We start from the raw sequence: 14,269 nt of genomic DNA, 5'->3' as shown, positions 1-14,269 counted from the left end.
CTTGAAGGGTTACATTGTTTATTTGAAATGTTTCTTCTCTTTCTTTCTTTCTTTCTTTCTTTCTTTCTTTCTTTCTTTCTTTCTTTCTTTCTTTCTTTCTTTCTTTCTTTCTTTCTTTCTTTCTTTCTTTCTTTCATTTATTATTATTATTTTTTTAGGTAGGCCTGTATTGCTATCTCAGGATTACCTTCATTGCTTCCCATAGGTTTTGACTGTTGTGTGTTGATTTTCATTGTTTCCAGAATTTTTTTTTAATTCTTCCTTGATCTCACTATTGACCTATTCATTGTTTAATGTCATGCTATACTGTCTCCATGAGTTTGAATGTTTTTCCATTTTTGCTTTGAGGTTGGTTGCTACCTTTGAGCTCTTGTGGTCCAAGAAAATTCTTGTTATGATTTCGATTTTCCTGAACTTTTTTAGGCTTGTTTTCTGTCCTATCATGTGGTGTACCTTTGAAAATATTCCATGTGCATTGGAAAAGAATGTGTATTTTGCTCCTTTGGGATTAAAAGTTCTCATATATATATCAATTATATCCATTTGATCTACTGTGTCATTCAGTTCCACAATATCTGTTGATATTTTGTTTGGACGATCTATCCATTGTTGACAGTGGGGTGTTAAAATCCCTTACTATCTGAGTGTTGCTGTCTGTTTCTTTCTTGAAGTCCTTCAAGATTTTCCTAATATATTTGGGTACTCCTCTACTGGGTGCATATAGGTTTACGATGTTTATGACTTTTAAAGTTTCTTCCCTTGAGTATTATGAAATGTTCTTCTGGGTCTCTTTTTATGGCCTTTGTTTTGAAATCTATTTTGTATGTTATAAGTATTGTTATCCCAGCGGGGTTTTTTTCCTCTCTATTTCCTTTGATTTTTTCCCATCCCTTTACTTTCAGTGTGTGTAGGTCCTTTGTTCTGAGGTGACTCTCTTGTAAGCAGCATATGTGCGGGTCAAGTTTTCTAACCCATTCAGCTACCCCATGTCTTGATTGGAGCATTTAATCCATTTACATTTAAAGTTATAATAGATAGATATTTTTTTCTTTTTTTCCCTTTATACCTGTGTCCCTCTATGTCTCACTCTTTTTCTTCATCTTCTTAAAACAGTCCCTTTAGCATATTTTGCAGTGCTGGTTTGGTGGAAGTGTATTCTTTTAGCTCTCTTTTTTTCTGGAAAACTCATTTTGCCTTCCATTTGAAATGAGAGCCTTTCTTGGTAGAGCAGTCTTCGTTTCAGGCCTTTGGTTTTCATTACTTGGAAAATATCTTGCCATTCCTTTCCGGCTTATAGTGTCTGTTGAGAACTCAGGTGCTAGCTGTATCGGGGCTCCCTAGTATGTTACTACCTGTTTCTCCCTTGCTACCTTTAGGATTCTCTCTTTATCTTTGATATTTGCCATTTTAATCATGATTTGTCTTGGAGTGGGCCTCACTGTTTTCCTCTTGAATGGGACCCTCTGTGCTTCTTGGACTTGTGTGACTTTTTTCCTCCTCAAATTAGGGAAGTTTTCCATCATTACTTTTTCAAACAGATTCTCTATCCCTTGCTCCTCTTATTCTTCTTCTGATATCCCTATTATATCGATATTATATTTCAGGTTGTCCTGCATTTCCCTAAATGCCTCTTCATTCTTTTCAAGTCTTTTTTCATTTTTTCCTTTTTTTGGAATTGTTTTTCTTACCTTTTCCTTGAGATTATATGGTTTTCTATGTACACTACCATGTTTTCTGCAATTATTGACAGTTTCACTTCTTCATATCCAATTTTGATGCTTTTTGTTTCATTTCCTTGTGTGATCTCTGTGGCTAGAACCTCCAGTACTATGTTGAATAAGGGTGGTGAGAGCAGACACCCTTGTCTTGCTCCTGATGTTAAGGGGAATGTTCTTAGTCTTTGTCCATTGAGTGTGGTGTTGGCTGTAGGGATTTTGTATATGGCCTTTATTATATTCAGGCATACTTCCTCTATTCTCATGTTGGTGAGTGTTTTAGTATAAATGGATGCTGGATTTTATCAAATTATTTTTTTGTGCACCTATTTAGGTGACCATGTGATTTTTGTTCATTTTGTTTATGTGATACATCATGTTTATTGATTTGCAAATATTGTAACATCCTTGCATCCGTGGAATAAACCCCACCTGATCATGATGTATTATCTTTTTAATGTATTTCTGGATCTGTTTTGCTAATTTTTTTTGAAGATTTTAGCATATATGTTCACCAGAGATTTTGGCCTGTAATTCTCTTTCTTTGTAATGTCTTTACCAGGTTTGGGAACTCGGATAATACTGGCCTCCTAAAAAGAGTTTGGACGTCTTCCCTTCTCTTAAAAGTTTTTGAATATTTTGATAATGATAGGTGTTCATTCTTTGAATATTTGGTAAAATTCACCCGTGAAGCCATTTGGTACAGTGCTTTTGTTTTCTGGGAGTTTTTTGATCACTGCTTTAATTTTTCTAGTTTTTGTTGGTCTGTTAAGTTTCCCTTCTTTCCAATTCAATTCTGGAAGACTGTATGTTTCTAGAAACTTATCCATTTTGCCCAGGTTTTGAAATTTCTTGGCATATAGTTTTTCATAGTAATCTCACACTATCCTTTGTATTTCTGTGGTATCATTTGTTACTTCTCTTTTATTTCTGATATTATTTACTTGGGCCTTATCTCTTTTTTTTTTCTTGATGAGTCTGCTTAAAGGTTTATCAATCTTGTTTATTCTTTTTAAGAATCCACTCTTGGATTCATTTGCCTTTGGCAGACTCCAGCAAACCTCTCATCACACAAATTTCTGACATCCCTGCGTAGCTTGATTTAGAGGAAAAACACCCAGAGATCTAGTGTGGCTTGGTGCAGCTGAGAAAAGTTTAGAAAGGGTCAAGTAACAAATTTCCCATTCCATTCCCCAAGGTTCCTCACCACAAACACTGCCACCACTGCATCAGCAGCAGCAAAAGCAGCAACAGCAGCAGCAGCGTCAGTTTGCTATGAGGGGTGGGGTCACTTCCCACACACTTGAGGCAGGGGAAACCATTTTTCTTTACCAATCCACTCAGAGAGATCTCTGATCTGGCCTCTCCTCTGCATTGTGCAAATCTCTGACCTCTCTGCCAAGGTGGTTTCATTGGGAAAGAACCTATATATCCAGCATGTCTTGGAATAGCTGAGAGAAGTTGAGAATAGGAAAAAGAAAAGAGAAAAGAAAGAAAAGGAAAGGAAAGGAAAAAAGAATTAAAAAAGAAAAGGAAAAGAAAGAAAAGAAAAGAAAAGAAAAGAAAAGAAAAGAAAAAAGAAAAGAAAAGAAAAGAAAAAAGCAAAGCAAAGCACTATTCCCATCCTGCTAGATTTCTCTCTGTAACTGTGATTTCATTCTGGTCTCTTTGTTGGCAGAGCTGCTGCGTGCAGGGTCATTGCCCAGCCACATTTCAGTTCCTTTTAAAAAGTCTCTGTGTGGTACCCACACCACAGTGCTGAGTCACTGTCTGGTTTTCCATGCATACAACCTCCACTTAAAGCATAATGTCTCTCAATGTCATGGCTGGATGCATCCTGTAGGTGACTCTGACAGAGTCAAGTGCGGCAACCTGATCATTTTAGGAGACTGAGTCCCTGTCTGGCGCTCACCAGTTTTGCACTACAGCTATGGACGTGCTGTTCACTCTGTGTGTGTAGCCTGGGTCTCCCAGACTTGGTATCCAATTAAGGTTGGGATACCTGTGAGGGACTCTGAGAAGGGAGGGAGCTCCAAAGCTGTAATTTCTTTCTGGTCTTTTCACTGCTGCAGATGTCATATGCAGGGTATTTCTCCTCAACTTATACAATCCCATTACTGGATGGCACAAAACACCTTTAGTACTCCTTGGCTCAAAACTTCATATCAGCTAAGATTCCACTGATTGTTCAGGTTACTTATCAGAAGATCAGCTGAAAATCTTGGTTGGAGATAGCAGCAAGCGGACTCAGAGTCCACCTATTCAGCGACATCTTCATATCTCCTATTGCTGTAGTCCTCTTGGATAGTCTATTTTCTCATGCTCCAATTCCTTTCTCTCTTTTATTGTTTATTCCTTTTGTATGATTTTTCCTATCATATTATATCATAGTCTTAGTCTCATCTCCCTATAGTAATTTTCATGTTTGATCTGATGTTTCCAACATTCTTGCCATGTCTACTTCTGATGCTTGCTAAATGTATCTCTTCAAGTTTGTTTTTGCCTTTCAGTATAACTTGTAAATTTTTCTTGATAGCTGGATATGATGTGCCAGGTTAAAAAAAAATAACAAACAACTGTGACTGCTGTAAATAGGTCTTTGTAATGTGGTGGTAAGATGTGTATGGAGAGAGCTCTGGAGGGGGAGAATTCCATATTCTTGTGGTAAGGTTTTGGTCTTTTACTCAGTCTATGCCTTTGGGCTGTTAAATTCCACAAGTGCTTCTCAATGGCTGCCGTCTTATGTGGGACACAACAAGTTAGGTATTTCCCTTCTCCCATGTAGATGGCAATACTTGGGTGGAGTTAGGTATTTTACTTTCCCCAGGTCAGTTATGCTCTCATAAAACCCCAGTAGAGGGGCTCTAGTTAAATAGCTTCTCCTGAGGGCATACATTGTTAAGAAGAACAGAGTGCCCTGGCTTCTGTTCCCTTTCCCCTCTCCTGCTGGAATCATGAAAGTTTTTACTGTAGGCATTTAATATGACAACCTGGTGAAGCTCCTGGAGATAAAACTCATGAGGGTGTGGGACTCCACAAACCCCATGACTGAGTCCTCCTGGAGTTTTTAATTCTTGGGCTTGTTCACACTGAGCCTCCAGCAATTCATCAATTATAAGTCAGGTTTTCCTAGCTCCACACTGGTTTCTGTAGAGGTTGCTGCTCTTGAGTTTTTGGTCTGGTAAGTTGTAATTTTCTGTATTCACTTTGTCTTTCTCCCCAATTTTTGGGTAGCTGATTTCCCTGTGACCTCACTTCTGCCTGAATCTAAGAAGAGTTGTTGGCTTTCAGTTTGTTCAGCTTTTTTGTTTTTAGGATGGAATAGCAACTTCTAATCTTCTTACATGTGGAACTGAAAGTCAACCACTGATTTATTTTTTTCAGTGTTAAACCAATCTTGTATTCTTATGATAATCTTTGCTTTGTCAAAATATACCATATTTCTGTGTGTTATTTAATGTTTCTTGGACTGTATTCAAGTATAATATTCAACTATAATTTTTGAGTTTAAAAAATGTCCTTGTTAGGTTTTGATAAAATGAGCATGCTAGCTTCATAAAACAATGTGGGTAGTAGTCAATCCTCCTTAATTTTCTGAAAATTTATTAAGAGTGAATGTTATTTCTTTCTTGAACATGGGAAAGAATTCACCTGATAAACTATCTGAAATGAGTTGTTTTTATCATGTTTGTGGAGAGTTATTTAAAAATTGTAATAAATACATAGCTATTCATTTTTTATTTCAGCTTTCATTAATTTTAATTAGTTGCATTTTTCTTAGTTTTATAATTTTTTATTTACTTAAATTGTTAAATTTATTGGCATTAAATGGCTGATAGTGTTGTTTCAATGCCATTTGTAAAACAGCTTGCTGAGAAATAATTACTGTATTGTAAAGTCTACCAATTCTGTGGGTTGTCTTTAAAAATTCAGTATTGCTCTCTTAAGTATTATGTTAACTCTAGGTTTTTCAAAGATGCCCTTCATTAGATTAAAGAAGATATTTTCTAATTTTAGTTTGTTGACAGTTTTTATCCTTAAAGCGTATTGAATTATGTTAAAAGCTTTTTCTACATCTCTTAGAATGATTATAAATTTTTATTTGTTATTCAATTAATATGATATATTACACTGTGATGTTTATATATTAAAACAACATTATATTCCTGGAATAAAATTCCTTTTGTCATGGTGAAAAATTTTTATGTATGATACTGGATTGGTACAGGCAGTATGCTCAAGGTGTCGGTCTCTTTCAGGCAGAGTCCAAAAGAGGTTCTGTCAGGCAAGAGACTCATACAAGTTGGAAGAGACTCTCTTATAGTTACAGAGGATCATGCAACAAGTGAATTTTTTTAGAATGAGAAGAAAATTCATAATGAAAAAGACTATTACAAATAGATACTACAAAGTATTATACACACACACAAAAGACCACATATTGGATGACTCTATTTACATAAAATGTCCAGATTAGACAAATCCATATTGCTAGAAAGAAGATTAGTGATTACCAGGGTTTGGGGATAAGAAAGAATGGGGTATGACTGCTTATTGTATATTGATAGGGTTTTCTGAGATGATAAAAACGTTCTGAAACTAGACAGAAGTGACGGTTGCACAACATAATGAATGCTCTAAAAGCACTGATTTGTATATTACAAGGTGATTAAAATCATGAATTTTATGATATTCAATTTTTACTGTAATAAAAAGAGAAATGTGAAGTAGCCTTAATGGATAAGAAGTTTCTTGTGGAAAATACCTAACTTAGGATACAAAGAGTAATTAGAAGTTAGAAAGGCAATAGGGCTCAGAGTGCTGTATAAGGTCTAGTAGGGGTTTGAAAATGGATGAAGGTTCAGAGGAAGAGAAAAGATGGTATATTTGAAGGATTTAAATACCTGTGTTGCTGCAGCAGTGAGCATGGAATGAGTTCATCTTGTGATGTATCCCAGAGATCAATTGCACTTATTTTGTGCCAAACCCTATATCAAGCAGGCCCTTTTTAGTATCAAATCATTAAATCTGTACAGCAAGCCTACGAGGTAGAGACAAATTTTCATCTCATTTGCTGATGGGGAAATTTAGAATTATTATATGAGTTAGGATTTGAGATATTAGGTGCTGAGCCAAATATCTCATATCCTGTAAGTGAGCTGAGATTTTTACCCAGAATCTCTGGCTTGAAGGCTCACATTCTTAACTGCTGTACCCCCCCCAGAGACATCAGGTCTTTCCCCTGCAGGGCAGCTCATACCATAAGTTCAAAGACAGAGAAGATTGGAAAGTACTTTTAAAAATCTTCACCCAAAGATGTGTTCATTGATTTTTAAAGAAAGAAGAAGGGAGAGACAGAGAATAACCTCTATATGAAAGAAAAACATTGATTGATGACCTCCACATACCCCAACTGAGGATCAAACTTGCAACTTTTTTTGGTGTACAGAATAGCACTCAAACTAACTGAGTCACCTGGCCAGGGCTGGAAAGTACATTTGTGCAAAGTTTATACTTAAGATTTGACTAAAGTTCAATAGAAATAATCTTTACACACACACTCACACATCTCTGCACACAGCTCAAAATACATTCCTGTTTGTTTTCTTGGGAGGTGGAGGGGATAACAGGGGAAAGTAGAAGAAGGGACAAGCCAGAGAACATGAAGAGAGGACTCATGGGGGAGTTGACTATGAGAGTGGAGGGGACCAGGTAGGGGAGAGCAATGGGGGAAAAAGCGGGACAACTGTAAATGAACAACAATTAAAAAACAAATATAATATGACTAAAATATGGGTGATAGAGGGTTTTTATCTGTACACAATTTTTACCTCTAAATCACCCAACTTTTGCAAATTATTGAGATTATTTTGAAACCCTTCAGGTAAAAAAAACTGCCTCATTTGAGAAGGATGTTCTATTTAGGACTCAGGCAAAGGTTCTGAGTGTGCCTGAGGATGAAGTATTATCCAAATATATAAAAATTGTAGCTTTTTAACCAAAACTCTCAGTTTCCTACATGACCATGTAAGAAAGAAAAAAAAGTAATTCTGTATATATAATTTTTTTCTACAAATAGCCAGCTATAATGAATTGGCTGTCACAGCAGTGCTAATTAAAATCTATAAATGCTTCTCTATTATATAAACACAAAGTACAAGTTTCTAACAAGTGTCACGAATTTTGTTCTTGTGCTTTTGTAAGTGGATGTTGCTGATGTTTTAGTTATTTATGAGTTGATTTTGTTTCAAAAGACATACTACTTGCATTCTTTGTCCACATATGTGCTATAGGAAAGAGTAGATGCGAGGTAACAGTTGTCTAAATTCTGTGCTCAAAATATTTGCTCTACTCTGTGTTTGTAGGACTCTGCCAACTTTATTTTTGCCTTTCCAACTGCTTCCCTTTCAAATCTTTTCAATAAAGATTTCCTCAGGAAGACTGGAAGTCTGAAGGAAGGAGAATGCCATTATACTTTTGTCTCTGATTTTGTTCCTCTCAATTTTACTACAAAAAAGCAATGTAATACTTTTAAATTAATTATTAAGAAGTACAAATTGCCATTTATAAAAATAGCCATGAGAATGTAAAGTATAACATAAGGAATATAGTCAATAATAGTGAAATAACTATGTACGGTGTCAGGTGGATACTAGACTTATTGGGGTGATCGCTTTGTAAGGTATATAAATGTCTAATCACTATATTGTACACCTGAAACTAATACAATATTGTGTGTCAACTGTAATTGAAAAATATAGTTACAAAGAAATAATCTTTTTATATTTGATATATATTATATATTATACTCATATAGTATATAATATATAATTAATATATACTATTACATTTTATTTATCCATTCATCCATCTATGGACACTTAGGTTGTTTCTATATCGTGGCTACTGTGAATAATGCTGCAATAAATATAGAAGAGCAGAATTCATTTCATTTGAATACATTCCCAGGAATGGGTTTGCTAGATCATATGGTTGATAGTTCTTTCTAAAGTTTTTGAGGAACATACCATACTGTTTTCCATAGTGTCTTTACCATTTAACATTTCTACCAAGTGTGTACAAGGCTTCCCTTTTTTTCTACAGTTTTGCCAACATTTGTTATTTCTTGTCCTTTTGATAATAGCCATCTTTACAGGTGTGCAATATCTTATGGTTTTGAGTTGCATTTCACTGACTATTAATAATGTTGGCCACCTTTTAATACACCTGTTGTCCAAATATATCTCATCTTTGGAAAAATGTCTATTCAGGCCCTGCACCAATTTATTAATTGGGTTATTTGTGAGGTTTTTTGCTATTACGTTGAGTTTTTATATATTTTGTTTATTAACCCCTTATCAGATAGTTTGCAAATATTTTCTTCTACTCCATAGGTAGGTTACATTTTCATTTTGTTGTTTGTTTTATTTGCTGTGCAGAAGATTTTTAGCTTTATGTAGTCCTACTGGTTTATTTTTACTTTGTTGCCTTTGTTTTTGGTGTCAAATAAAAAAAAAAAACATTGCCAAAACCAATGTAAAGGAGCTTACCCCTCTAGGAGTTTGACAGTTTCAGGTATTATGCTTGAGTCTTTAACTCAATTAGAGTTATTTTTTGGGTGGTATAAGATAAGGGGCCAATTTCATACTTCTGCACGTGGATAGCTTAGTTTTCCCAGCACCATTTATTGAGGAGACTATCCTTTCCCTATTGATAGTTATTGGAGCCTCTGTCAAATAGCTGAGCATATACGTATTGGCTTATTTCTGGGCCCTCTATTTTGTTCCACTGGTCCATTTGTCTGTTTTTATACCATACTGTTCTTATTACTCTAACTTTGTAATAGTTTGAAATCAGAAAGTGTTATGCCTCTAACTTTGTTCTTTTCTGTGGACTGGTTCACTAAATGGTGAAATTAGCAGTTATAAGACAAGTAACTTTCAGTTATCTAATGAACAGCATAATGTATGTAAAGAAAAATATTGTATGTTATACTGGAGGTTTGCTAAGAGAGTAGATCATTGTGTTATTACCCCCAAAATAAACCTGTGAACTATGTGAGGAGATAGATGTATTAATTAGCTTGACTATGGAAATCATTTAACAATGTATACACATAATAAACCATTACATTGTACACATTAAATATATACAGGTTTTGTCAATTATGCCTCAACAAATCTGAAGGAAGAAAGGAAGAATGTCTTAGTGATAAAAAAAAATGTAAACTGAGAGAAAACATAGGCTTTGGATTGTTAAGGAAAAAAAAAAGACTATAAACCAGTAGGGTTTTTTTTTTTTTTTTGATATGCACAAGATCAAAAGGAAACAATTCAAAGAACTAACAAAAAATGAGAAAGATGTCTCACAGAAAAGATATCAGTAAAGAGATAGAAACTATAAAGAAGAACAAAATAAAACATTTTCAGATGGAAAGTACAGCAAGTAAAATGAAAAATTCATGAAAGATGTTCAACAGAAGATTGACCAGGAAAAAAATCAGCAACTGCTAAAAGGTCAGATGATATATCCAGTCTCAAGAAAAGAAAAGAGGAGCAGAAAAAGCAAAGAATGAAGAAAAATAAGCAAAGCCTAAAAGACTTATGTTATTCATCATGCATATCGACATACATATAATGAGCGTTCCAAAGGGAGAGAAGGGCACGGGAAATATTTGAAGAAATAATATATGAAAACATCCTGAATTGGAGGAAAACATATGAGTCCAGACATCCAATAAGCTCAACAAACTACAAGCAGGATAAATTCAGATCCACAATGAGGCACATCATCATCAAATTATCAAAAATCAAAGACAGGGAATCTTGAAAGTAACAATAGAAATGACTCATGTCTTAGCTAGGTGCCTCAGTTGGTTTGGTGCACCAAAGTGTTACAGGATCGATCCCCAGTCAGAGGGCATAGGGGAGGCAATGTATCTCTCTCTCTTTTCCTCGCTCTAAAAATAAATTAAAAAATTCCCCAAGTGAGAATTAAAAAATAATTAAAAATTTTTTAAAAATTAAAAATAGGAACAACTCCTTACATACAAATTATTCTCCAAAAGACTGATGCCAATTTCTCTACAGAAACAATGGAAGACAAGGTGTATTGAAATGGCATGTTAAAAGTGGAGCTGGGGAGGAGAGAGGGTGCGTGGAGGGTGACAAACGGGGAACACGGGGACATCTGTAACAGTGTAAACAATAAAAAAGTGCAGAAAAAATGGACGAAAATGTGTCAAGAAAGAATTCCATGTACAAGGATGGGCAAAAGTAGATTTACGGTTATAATAAAAATAAAAATACAAGAGACTTCAAGATGGTGGAGGAGTGAGTGGATGTCATACTGACCTCTTCCTATGTCCAAAATGGAATTACAACTAAATTGTGGAGAAATCATATTGAAAACAACTGAACAACAGTGAGAGAGGAGACTTAAAACTGACCGAGGTATCTGCTTTAGTGCACCCTAACTGGTAAGGAGTGTGGTAGAAGCTCAAGAAGGTGGAATAGGCACCCATGGGTGGGAGCACTAGAGAGATATTGAAACGGCCAGTTGGATCCCCCTGAGAAGAATAGGGTATAAACCATAAGCAGGGATATCCAGCCTACAGCACCAGAGCCCAAAAAGCACACAGATAATAGCCAGCTGTGAAAAGTGGCAGTGTGCTCTCTGCCTGAGACAGGAAGCTTGAGACACAGAGAGCCATTTAAAGGGTCAATGCAAAAATTTGTAGTGGCAGCCACTTTCCCTAAGCTCTGGTGTAGGCAGGGCCAGAGTGGGCTTGAGCCACCTGAGGAGAGACTGAAGAAGGAGGCTTGGGGGAAAGAACTGAGAAAGTGGATGGCGGGGTCCGGGTGCTCAGTCATGTCCCATTCTGCAGCTGACATCTTGCTCAGGCAGATCACTTCCCCAAGTGGCAGCAGCCTGAAAGGACAAAAGAGACACACTTCCAGTAGGCTTTGCACCAGCCTGGTGTTGGGCAAGCCTGACTGCTGAGTACATGGCGGTAGTCACATATAGCAGATCACTGGCTAAAGAGAACGCAGAGTGGTCTAGAGATGCTTGAGGAAAGTCTGGGGATGGAGGTGTTGGGGAGAGAACTGAGGGAGTAGTGGGGGGATCCTGGTGCTGACTCCTCCCCCATACAGAAGTAGCCATATTGCTCAGGCAGACTAGTCCACTGAGTTGCAGCAGTGTGAAAGGACACAGTAGCCCTGCGACAGGAAGGACTCTGCGCCACCCTGACAGCACAGGGCAGAGTGATTAGATTAAGAACTAGAGGAGACAGACACAGACAGTAGATTGCTGGAAGTCTCAAAGAGTGCCTAGGGTCAGACAGGGACAACAGCTGACATCATCAGAGGCAGATCCAGAAGGAGAAGAAAAAGGCATTCTCCTGCCATAGAAGTTCATACCACAAAGTCCAGAAGTCAAGACAGATCAATATAAAAAGAAGAAGAAGAAAAAAAAGAAGTGTCACAAATAATGGAAAGAAAAAGAGATACCCCACAATTGAGGGAAAGGAGGAATCCCCACAAAAGGAAGTAAATGAAATAGAGGCAAGTAAACTATAAGGTACTGAGTTCAAAACAATGGTTCTAAGGAAGTTCAGTGAGCTGAAAGAGAATTATGAAAAATTACTGGGTAACTATGAGGAACTTATTGCAAATTATATCAGCATGAAAAAAAAAGACATAGAAACTATCAATTTAGAGGCAAGAGGAACTGAAGAATACAATTTCTGAATTGAAGGACACAGTAGAAGGAATAAAAAGAGGGCTCCATGAAGCAGAGGATTGAATCGGTGAGCTCGAGAAAGAGGTCGAAAAGGCTCCAAGAAAGAGCAAGAAAATGAAAAATTACTCAAAAAAAGAAAAGAAGAAGAAGAGGAGTTCAGGGAAAAGAAGGACAACCTGAAATGTAATAACATCCAAATACTACGGATACCAGAAGGAGAAGAGGAACAAGAGCTAGAGAACCTGTTTGAAAAAGTATGATAGAAAACTTCCAAAATAGGAGAGAAAAAGTCACACAAGTCCAGGAAGCACAGGGGGTCCTCTTCAAGAGGAACCCAGTGAGGCCCATTCCAAGACACATCATCATTAAAATGGCAAATATCAAAGACAAAAAGAGAATCCTAAAGGCAGCAAGGGAGAAACAGGTAGTAACATACAAGGAAGCCTTGATACGGCTAACAGCTGACTTCTCAACAGAAACACTACAAGCCAGGAGGGAATGGCAGGAAATATGCCAAGTAATGAAAAGGAAGGGCCTGCAGTAAAGACCACGCTAGCCAGAAATGCTCTCAACTAAAATGGAAGGCAAAATAAGGAGTTTCCCAGACAAAAGAAAGCTAAAAGAATACACCTCCACCAAACAAGCCTTACAAGGCATGCTAAGGGACTGCTTTAATAAGATGAAGAAAAAGAATGAGAATCAAATATATTTTTATAGGTTAATAACTGCTATAAAATATGAAATGAAATACATTCACTAAGTTGTTTTTCAGAGTGCAGCTTCCTTTTGGCACTGAAGTGAGGATGTCTCCTAAATAAAGGCCAGACACAAGTTCGTGCAGTGCTTGGTTCAGGTCAATGCTCTTCCTACCCAATGTTCTATTCTTGATCCCCACTGCCCCTACCCACCACAGTGGCACACTATTATTAAAAACATTAAGTACCTGGGATTTATGCCTCCATATCTTTTTTAATTTAACTTATTTTAAAAATTTATTAATCAAGTTTATTCTATTAGAGTTGCCTGTTTTTAACCCATTACCCCCTCCACCGATCCCACCCCCACCCCCACTCCCACAGTCAATTCACACTTTGTTGTCCATGTCCATGGGTCATTGATACAGGTTCTTTGTCTAGTCCTTTATCCTTCTTTCTACCATTGTCCTCTTCCCCATCTCCTAAGGTCACATTCAGTTTGCTCCATGCCTCCATGACTGTGGTGTATTTTGTTCATTAGCTTATTTTGTTGAATAGAGTCCACTTATAGGTGAGATCATATGGTATTTGTCTTTCATCATCTGGCTTATTTCACTTAGCTTAATATTCTCCAGTTCCATCCATGTTGTCGAAAACGGTAGGAGTTCCATCTCTCTCTCTTTCTTTCTTTTTTAAATGCATATTGATTTTATTTATTTTTTAAATGTCAAAGTTAATTATAAAATATTAAAAAATAAAATAATTATAAAGTCTCATCAATTCAACCAACATGACACTTGAACAGAAATACTCAAGAAGATCAATGAAATCTAACAAACATTCTAGAGACAAACGTATATATCTGTCTAACAATATAATATATGATTAAGTTGATTTTTCAGATCTATGGGGAAAATAAGGTTTATTCCACAAATAAAGTGCATGGGCCAATATTACTTGAAATAAAACAAATATAAAGCCCTATTTCACACATTATACGAGAAATAATCAAGTGAGTTGAAAATCAATATGTAGAATCTAAGGAGATTTAAAAGAAAATAAAACTAATATTTTTCATGACCTGAAGTAAAATATTCAACCCCAAAACTATAAAGT

This window comes from Pteronotus mesoamericanus, unplaced genomic scaffold, assembly GCF_021234165.1.
Source record: "Pteronotus mesoamericanus isolate MK-2021 breed Mesoamerican mustached bat unplaced genomic scaffold, CSHL_Meso_final contig_37, whole genome shotgun sequence".
In the NCBI taxonomy this organism is placed as follows: Eukaryota; Metazoa; Chordata; class Mammalia; order Chiroptera; family Mormoopidae; genus Pteronotus; species Pteronotus mesoamericanus.
This window is presented reverse-complemented; position numbering follows the sequence as displayed.